Source organism: Podarcis bocagei, assembly GCF_964188305.1.
Source record: "Podarcis bocagei genome assembly, chromosome: 4".
NCBI classification, from domain to species: domain Eukaryota; kingdom Metazoa; phylum Chordata; class Lepidosauria; order Squamata; family Lacertidae; genus Podarcis; species Podarcis bocagei.
Genome location: NC_138128.1, coordinates 24,960,902 through 24,971,579, shown reverse-complemented (window position 1 = coordinate 24,971,579; position 10,678 = coordinate 24,960,902).

Below are 10,678 nucleotides of genomic sequence, written 5' to 3'. Positions count from 1 at the left end.
CACTGGTCAAGTAGGTCTCTAAAGGCTTATCCCTCTTTGTGCTAAGCGACCATTTCAGATATAGATATATAGATATAAAGATGTGCATGTGTGTGTGTGTGTGTGTGCGTGCGCGCGCGCACACACACACACACACACACACACACACACACATTGAGGCTTACCAGGGTGTGTGTTTTTATTGTTTATGTCTGTCTTAGAGACACTGGAGCTTCTAAAATGCCCACATTTTGGCACGGGATATGGATTCTGTTTTGCTCTTGGTATCAATGGGAAACAACATGTTTAGAACCTTTCGCTATATAATCATCTGTTATCTCTCCCTCCCTCCCAAAGACAAAAGTCACATTTCTCCTTTTACCCGTTGTTTAATAATAATAATAATAATAATATTTTTTTATTTATACCCCGCCCTCCCCAGCCAAGGCCGGGCTCAGAGCGGCTTACAAGCAATAATAAAAACAAGTTGAATGGTTACAACTTAAAAACAACATTAAAGTACAACATTAAAATATTGAAACATTAAAATATTGAAATGTAGCCTCATCGCAGGAGGAGAAGGAAAAGAAAAAAGAAAGAGAGGGAGGGAATCAAATTGGCTCCAAGCCAAAGGCCAGGCGGAACAACTCTGTCTTACAGGCCTTGCGGAAAGAAATCAGACCCTGCAGGGCCCTGGTCTCATGAGGCAGAGCGTTCCACCAAGTTGGGGCCAGTGCTGAAAAGGCCCTGGCTCTGGTTGAAGCCAATCTAACTTCCTTAGGGCCCGGGGCCACTAGGGTTTAAGATGTATCTTGGTTTTTGCAGGACATGGGTAGCTAGAGATGGTAAAGAAATTCAGTTCCCTTCACATTTCAGTGAGGAGTCACTCTTCTCAAAATTTTCCAATGCAGTTCTCCAACCTCAAAATGTATGCAAATGTGCTTATTAGGGGAAAGTGTTCATAAAAATGCATATATTGGTTTTTTAAAAAAGCATTGCATTGCTTGCAAATCTGTGTAACTTAGGGGGGGAAATATATCTGCAAACTGACATGGAAATGTTGTGAAGTCAACTTTAGACTAGGAAAATAAGAACCCGAGAGAGACCAAAGTTGAGAAAGTCATATTGCCCAACGTCCAGCCCAAACCTATGTATGTTTACTCAGAAGTAAGTCACATCGTGTACATGAAGTTTGTTCCCAAAAGAGTGTGCATAGAATTGCAGCCCTCTTCTACAAGAACTGATATAATGGGCTGATACTGTGAATCATCATCATCCACCTTTCCCACTAAAAAAAATAGTCTTGAATATTACAAAGGAGCTTCTAAGAGCTGAGCCACCAATAAAACATGGGCAAATTATAGTGCCCTGCCTGGGGAAGAGCTATGCAAATAGTTGAGCAAAGAAGATATTGTACATGAAATGCTGGAGCAAAGTTTAAAACAGTTTGGGGGGTTCAGAAATATAAAGAACATATGAAGATCAGGCCAAAGGCTTATCTAGTCCATCAACCTGCTTCCTGCAGTTGCCAGCCAGGTGCCTCTGAGAAAGCCCACAAGGCAGAAATTGTCTTCTCTTACTGTTGTTTCCCAGGGACTGGTACTTAGCGATATACCATGTTAGCAAATTCACTTAAGTAATGTAGATGAAGACTGGAGAGAAAATAAATCCTGATAACACTTTGCTGAGATAACTGCACCAAGTATATTATTTGAGGAGAAAGGGACATGTTTGTCTTTGGGCCATGTACATAGCAGGAAGACATTCAACCAAACATACAGAGGAAAACTCCCTCAGAACTGCACATCCAGCCAGAGCATGTGCTACCTCAGCAAACATCATGTCTCTCTGCCTAGTTGCTAAACAACACCGCTACTTATCCCCCTTCTCTTGGCTACTTGACTTTAACACTGAGAGAATTAACTCTTCGTTTACAAACTGAATGATTCCCCACTTGCACTTCCAACACACTGAAGAGAGTATCGTATTTTTCGCTCTATAGGAAGCACTTTTCCCCCTCCAAAAATTAAGGGGAAATGTGTGTACGTCCTATGGAGCGAATGCAGGCTCCTTGGCTTCAGTGATAGCAACGCGAAGCCTCCGAAGTGCAGAGGGAGCCACCTGAAGCCTTCAGAGCGCAGCGTGAGTTCCTGCTGCACTCCGCAGGCTTCAGGTTCCTTTCGCTGAAGCCAGGAGAGCAAGACTCTCCCGGCTTCAGCAGAGAGGGAGAGCTGTGCAGCGCCCCTTCAGCCAAGCGGGAGGAGAAATGGAAGGGGCTCCGTTTCTCCTGCCGCTTCGCTGGAGGGGCGCTGAGTAGAGAGGGGGAGAATTTTTTTTCCTTGTTCTCCCCATCTAAAACAAGGTGCGTCCTATGGTCCGGTGCGTCCTACAGAGTGAAAAATATGGTAGTTTTGTTCTGCAGCTACTATCAGAGGCACTAGGGCACTTGAGCACATTACATGAGCATTTGCAGGGCTTTTCTGAGCGACGCAGAATAAATTTGTACTGTATTCCTTTTTCATGCCTATTGCAAAATGTTCAGATCAGGAGCAGGATGTTGGAACTTGACCTTTTCCGTAATAGTGAAAACCTGACATTTTTCACAATAATCCCTCATTCTGTTATTTGTCATCTGCCCTCAGCCTGTGTGTCAATTTGTGAAATATTTGGTGAAAGAACCTCGAGCTTTTGAACATTAACCTGCTTGAGAAATTCTCTCCAACTCTAGAGTCGGAGCCAGGGATCTGCAGAAAGCCCATAAAAGGGAAGGCATAGAATTTCACTTGCTGGGACGTCAGGGCTGAAATATTCAAACAGGAGAAATCATGTTGCTCACTCCTCTACCAGAAGGGCTATGAACTAAAACTATTCATACTATTCCAACTTTGCATTCTCATGACATGGAGCAAAGTTATAAACTATCATCCAGAAGCCATATGAGCTAATCATCATCTGTAAACCAGATTTTCCCCATTGCTTTCAGCTGAATGAATAGCCTGATACTAAGACAAATAATTACTCAGAATGAGAGGATCCACAAGGCTGAGAAAGCTCACAGTAATAATCAAAAACCACATAAATAGAACATCCTAGTATTTGAGTGATGTTCATGTAGGGAAGATATGTCATCATGCGGTAGTACATTACTATACCATAATATTTGAGTGAGTGACAGGGTGGTGTAATGGTTAAAGAGTGCTGGGTTTGGCCTGGCTGGGGGGAAACCCTGTTCTCTGCTCAGGCATGGTGCTTACTAGGAAACAACATTCTTGGACTAACTACTTCACAGGAAAAAAACATGTTGGTGCAATAAAGAAGAAACAGGAAGAAAAGGAGAATTCCTTGATGCCAAGATCCAAGTTTGGGGCAAGTACTCTTTGGTGAAAGAATTCCAGTAGAGATTCAGAATCACAAAATATGCAGCAAAGTAAAGCATGGAAACATAGGCAGTTAGAGTTTTTAAATACATGCCCTTTAAATTTCCTTCGAAAGTTTCCCACTTCCCCTAACACAGAAAAAGACCGCACATCTCGGAAGCTAAAAATGCCTTACTTACAAACTCTCCAAAGGTCAGCTTCATGTGCTTCAGAAAGATGCACAGGTAGTAAAACTTGGCTTAGTTACAGAGTGGTGAAAGTTCCTAAATTATTGGTACAGGAACTCAAGTAGCTTGTGAGAGCCATGTAGTCTGAGCTTGGAGCAAGCAGCTCTGAGATCCTCATACCTTGAGCTTCTCAGGTAGACTGAAGGGGAACAGAGGCTCCCAAGGTGAGCTAAGCCTAGCAGGACAGCTTACTCTATGGTTTAACCTCTTTGTGCATTGCAAACATATTGCCCTTATTCAACAATATTAGTTATTTATTTGGAAAAGATTAACCTGACAAATTATATAGGCAGTGGAGCCTTTTTCATAGAGGAAAGAACTGGGATTTTGTTAAAATATTCATACCGACCTCTGTGTTGTTGAGGGCTTGAAATATACTTTTAAAGGAGGAATGAAGGCTCATATTTATGTGATTCTATCAAGTGCCCAAACACCAGCGTCTCAGGGACCAACCACACCATCTTGGGATTTATGTTGTTCATCCAACCAACCAAAGCAAAAACGTGTTTGTGTGTGTGTGTGTGTGTGTGTGTGTGTGTGTGTGTGTGTCGCACTGTTGATTATTTCTGCATTAGAAAAGAACACTTATGCAATATGTGAGATTTGTATTGTTTGGCCATCAAAGATTTTCACTCTGATCTTATGCTTCTGTACTTGAAACTCTCCACTCACAAGAACTCTAAGTGCTGTTACAACATTGTGCCTGTTCTGTGTCACATGCATGAAACCCAACGTGTTTTGTACTGACTTGCATTTATGTTTCCATCATTAGGAAACAATAAAAACCTTGCTCGAAGAATTCTGTTCCAGAAACACAATTGAAAGGGTGTTGTGTTGTTGTTCTGTGCTAAGTTCTTCTAGTGGTGTTGATTATTCACAGGTTTCCTAAATTTCTTTTACATGGTGATCAAGGAGGAGGAGGGAACCTGCTACACCTGGAACTGGGGGTGGAGAGTATAGCCAAATGTTGCACAGCTGTGGGAAGCCTGAGGAAGTAACAGTCACCTTGGGACTGCTCACAGAAAGCAAGTCTAGAGTGATGTGTGTCGTTTCCAGGAACTCTTCTTGTAGCAAGACTTTTGTGGGTGAGTTGAGAGTTTATTTGGACGTCTGGGAGACAACCTGAGGCTGAGAGGGAGGGTGTGTCAGAAGGAAAATGATATTTATTTATTTGTGTGTGTGTGTGTGTATCAGTGACTTTGTATTAGATGTAACTGTGTTTTTTTGTAATATCTTAAGTGCCTGTTGTTGCTACAGTTTTCTGCACTGCTTAGAGATACTTTAAATAAATTGTGCAGTATGGGAATTAAATATAATGGACGCTTGGGTTGCAAACGTGATCCGTGCGGGATGCACGTTCGCAACCCGCAGCGGCGCGTGTGCGCACACATGGGTTGTGATTCGGCACTTCTGCGCATGCGCAAAACATGATTTAGCGTTTCTGCGCATGCACGACAGCTAAAACCCGGAAATAACACGTTCCGGTACTTCCAGGTTTCATAACCCAAAAAAAACGCAACCTGAAGCGTCTGTAACCTGAGGTATGACTGTAATCAAAATCATTTCTATGCACTTCGGTTGCTACAGTCAGTTCTAGCACCTGCTTGTCAAAATTATTCCTTTCTTAAAAATCAGAGACATAGAAGGCAATGTGAGTCGAGCCAGGGAGCTGACATGTAGATAAATATTAGCACTAACTAATAAGCCATTGGTCACAGGGTCACATCGGGAAGAAGGGCTCAGAAAACGGCTTGAACGGCCAGGACAAAGCTCTGCGGCTGAAGCTAAGCAGACTTGAAGCTGTAAGCTGCCTGGATATTAGGCTGATCTTTGGCAAAGCAGCCACACGCATAAGGATCAAAACAGATGTGACATTGTTAATGCAATTAGTCATTGGGTGCATGTTTTGTTTTGTTTTGTAAAGTAAATAATAGCCATGCTTGCCCTTAATGCAGATCAGGCCTGTGTGGTTGGGGGGGGGGTCTTTAGCCAGTTGTCCCTACCACACTCACAATCCAGATCAGAGACTCCCAATACCGCACTTTCCAAAGGGAGGGAAGCCCATTTTGCAACAGTACCAGCTTCTTTCCCAGGGACCAGGACATATAGCAGTTTTGCCAGGAATGGCTCCATCTTGGCACCATGGCAGGGGCAAAGGATGCCACATTACTGATCTTCGCTGAGGCTCTTTGCAGTTATTTACCAGGTGCAGCGGGTGGCCAGCTGAATTTATGCAATTACTAATTATGTGGAAACCACCATGTCTCTCTTATCCCTAAGCATTGTCACAGAGAAGTCATCTTCCCCACCCAACCTCAAATCTCACTTGGCAACTGTGGGTAATTCGAAACCTCTTAACCTAATCTACTTTGCAGGGTTCTTGTGATGATTAAATGGGTGCAAGGAAGCCATTCTCACTGCCCTGGAGTCTTTAGGGGAAGGATAAGAGCAAAAAGTGATGGAAATAAATTCAACAAAAGCATTGGGGCAAGGGCAGCACTGCTCCGCCAAGCTCAGTGTACCCCGTTAGCCCTTGCCTGCCTGCCTCCCCAGCACTCTGGACGGCTTCCAACAAAGTATTAAAATACAGTAGTCTGTTCAACATTAAAAGCTTCCCTAAAGAGGGCTGCCTTCAGATGTTTTCTAAAAGTCTGGTAGCTGTTCTTCTCTTTGACATCTGGTGGGAGGGCGTTCCACAGGGCGGGCGCCACTACTGAGAAGGCCCTCTGCCTGGTTCCCTGTAACTTGGCTTCTCGCAGTGAGGGAACCGCCAGAAGGCCCTCGGTGCTGGACCTCAGTGTCCGGGCAGAACGATGGGGGTGGAGACGCTCCTTCAGGTATACTGGACCAAGGCCATTTCGGCCTTTAAAGGTCAGCACCAACACTTTGAATTGTGCTCAGAAATGCACTGGGAGCCAATGTAGGTCTTTTAAGACCGGTGTTATGTGGTCTCGGTGTCAGTTTCCTCCTCCTCCTCAGCCTGTTTTGCCCTTGAAGGACAAAAGTAGAATTAGTTGGCTCTGTCTGCCCTTGGCTCTGCTTTTACCCAACTCTTGAGCTTCCTGACCTCTGCCCCAACAGGCACCAGGCATCACTGAATAAATTAAGCCTCAGCCAACAACTTTATGGAATTATTTGCAGAGTTGGAAGCTCCATTTTTAGTGATTAATAGAAAGTTAGATAATTGTCATAAGAGCTCATTCTATTTTCATCAGGCCTTTGGCCTTTAATTATCAATGGTCTTTTTGTGTGTGGGGGATGTTTTAAGCTTGTTTTTTAAAAAATAAATAAATCAGATTTTTAGGATTTTAAAAATGCCAGTTTTAATTGTTGGTGGGGGGGTTGTTTGTCTAAAACATCATCGTTTTGAGTTGCCATGGTAAAAAGCGAATAACAAATTTTGAAGATGATGATAATGTCCTATAAGTACAAAAGACAATACACACACACACACACACACACACACACCCCTTTGGGGATTGCTGCACAAATAATCTCAACTTCTAAAGACTTCAAAATATTTTTTATAAATGAAATAAATACCATTTTTTTCTCAAGGTGAGTCATTATTTAGTGCATAGGTTTTTGCACAGAAATTGTTCTAGTTTATTCTATTCTAGTGAGGCAGCAGGAGGCTGTGTGGCTTTTGCTGCCCTCAAATTCTCACAGAGAAGAAATATCTCACAACCTGCTGTCGCTCTGCAAGCGCTATGAAAGGGGGACTTTTCCACCCCTTACCCACTGTCCAACTGGTGATCAAGGCTGTGAGAGGCTTCACTTAGAAGCATTCTCTTGCCTTCTCCCTGCTACTGGGGGGGGGGGATTCTTTTTATGCATAGAATTTCTCTTCTTCCTCATGTGTGAGACTACATGGCTGTTAAAGCTATCCCTTGTACTCTTTCACAAGATTGTGCTAAATTTTCTCTCCTGTGGGCTTTGGGAAAGTAAACCTAAAGCTCTTTGTTGTCTAAATATAAACCTCCTTTCTAAAGTTGGTCTTAAAGGGAGGGAGCACTCTTGGTTGGGTATAGAAATGCTCTAAAATAGCCAGGCAGCCCAGGGGTGGCAGCCTACTCCGGCCGCCCCCCCCAAAAACCCTAATTTTTTACATTTTGTTTTCTAATTTATTTGTGTTGTGCGTACGTGTGTACTGAACATGGAAGAGGCTCAGAAGTGTGCGCACACGAGTTTTCATGGCACTGGTCTGCAAGCATTGCATAGGAAAGTCACATTTGCTCAATTCTGATCCAAGCCCCAGGCTTTGTCGCCTATCATAGGATAGCTTGTCTTACTGCCTCAGTTCTTTAATGGCAACGGCGGTGGTTTCAGCAGGTTGGGAACAGAAAAAGCAGATGAGGAGTAGTTCATAGTTAGAGGGGTTGAGAAGACAGTCTGGAGTTAGACGAGAGAGGGAAGATAAGTCTGTGGGTTGGGCTAGTCTGGTGTGAGAGAGTGAGAGAATTTGTTAAGAGGAGTCAGTCAAACAGTTGAGATAATCAGTCAGAAGTTATTAGGAAGGTATAGGCCGGTAAAGAAACTAAAGTTAAGATACTAACAGGAATATTATCAGAGAAACTATAAACTTGTCAATGTTTGTAAAATAAACTTGTTTTTTGTGGTTCACTTTTAACAACTGGCTGGACTCAGTGTTTTACCAGAGAGTAACTGGTTGGTGGCAGTGGGGAAGTGAGCACAGTGGTGGCACAGGGATCAATAGACCGTTAAACGTTTGGGGACCCTGTGCGATCGCCACACCACCCCCCGGGACGCTCTTCACACCCCCGGGTGCACAGCACATGCACCGCTCCGGGTGCCAGAGCAGCTAGCTCCGCCTCTGTGCGTGAACAAATGTCTATTTTTTAAAATAAAATAAAGGATTGCCACATAGACCACCGATTGCCTATGATGGGCAAGACAGGACTCTGCTTGAAAAAGAACAGGTGCATTTATCTCTTGATATAATCAGTGTTTAAAACATCCTAGAAATAGAATGAAGACATTTTGAACAGTATGAATAAGAACTGGCACCATAAACATTTGTGACTTGATGCTGTGTGTTCGTTGCTAGGCTGCAGTGGTAGATGCAAATGAACCTTCTGCACACTGAAGGTAAGATTTGATAGTTGAGATCACTAGTTCATTTGCTATGCATTATTTGGTTCTGCACATGTTGTTTGAAGATAAATTTGAGGTCCTGGATTTCATCTCCATCGATAACACTGGTAGGCAGGTATAGCTATGTTTGTGTTAAAGATTTATCCTGTGTTCCCCTTGTTTAGCAGATGTTTGAGAAGTGTTCCTTGCCGCCACGTATATTGTTTATGATGAGGCTTAGGCATAAAATAAATGTACTAGTTGGCTAAGGAGAGCTGGAACATGTTAAGTGCTTAGCTGTTATATAAGGAGAGACAAAGGAAAAAGAATTGGCTTTCTGTTCCATGATATTTTCCTATTAAAAATGTCTCCATAATCTGGTTGATTATTTCATAGAAACGTAGGGTAGACATTAAAGAAATAAAGTAGTAGGACTTGTACAATTTACTACTAAAGCTGTAACTTTGATACAGCAGTGAAAAGAATCTTAACTGTGCTAAGCTATACTTTTTTGGACAATACATAAAATATTACTTCCTTTCTTTCTAAACCGTTTCAAAGAATTCTGGATTAACTTTCTCCAATGCCTTATTATTGTTGTTGTTATTTTATTAACTATCTATACCACCCTTCATCCAAAGATCAGAAGGTGGGTCACAACAGAAAAAACCAAAATGAGAGCACAAAATACATAATAAAACAAAATTCAAGAGGACACCAGCCATTGAAAATCAAAAGCAGGGAAACTCTCCCTCTTTCCTTTTCAGTGCTGAGGCCAGGAAGCCTCCATAATCGTCTTGTGAAAGCCCCCTTCCCTTTCTCCTCCCAAAATGTTCCTTCCAGCCCCAGTCACTGACCAGGGAGTTGATATAATGGGATAGCAACTTCTTAGGAATTCATAAGGCCACAAATCTGTGCGGAGAAGGCTTTATATCAATGGTGACCAAGCTTTTTTTGACCCGAGGAGCATACACTTGGCCAACCCCTGGGGGGGGGCACAGGCCAACCGTGGGAATAGCCACCCCACACAAACATAATCTCACATGGAAGCCCACAGGACATATACACAGACAGCCCCTCTCCATCAATCTGTGTCATTAGCTGGGGAGAGAGATTATAGCCTCTGACTCATCAAATGACCAGTCTGGTGGTTGAGGAGGAGATTTGTCAAGGTGATGGGCTGGGAAGAGAGAATTAAATCTCCTTGCCTACCCTAGCTCTGTGTCTACTTAAAAAACAAAACAAAAAACCACCTTTGCTGCTTCTGACAAAATTAGTACGATCTTCAGAGTGCAGAAAAACTTGCTTCAGGGTGGCAGATCAGGGCCACCCCTGATTTCTACTGTGGAAAATTTACTGGAGACCCTGTTAATTTGCTTGCTGCAATGTTGCCATATAAAGTGGCATAAACAACCTGTGGAGTTCATTATGACCTGTGTAGGTCATAATGTTGTTGCATTTGGCACATTCCTTTGCCTATTTGCTCGGACGTCGCACAGAGTTTGATGGGAATTGTCAAGGATGTGCACACAAAAATTGCAGCCTGTATTCGTAGCTGCTAGAGACTCTGACAAGAAGATGCATGAGGAAAATGAATATGACTCAATTGTCGAAAATGACTAGAGCATTAAGTGATTAATGGGACTTGAACAAATAGCTAATAGCTAGGAAATGTTCAGAGTGAAAAGTGAATAAAACTCTGGCACCCTCCAACCTTTGCTTGGTGCCTGGTTTTGCTTACTGAAATAACTCTAAGCCAAAGCTCATAATACTCCTAAAGCCTTGCTGGACCAAAGAAAAGGCTGCAGCCCCATAGGAGCCAACTAGATGACTATGAGGAGCCCATAGGCAGCGCATGAACAGAATTGTGCTTCCTCCCTCACGTTCCCAGCGACTGGCATTCAGAACCATGCTTTCTCTGATTCTGAAAGTAGCATATGCCGTCATGACTAGTAGCCATCAATAGTCTTTTTTTCTCACAAGGAAAGGCCAGCAGGATCA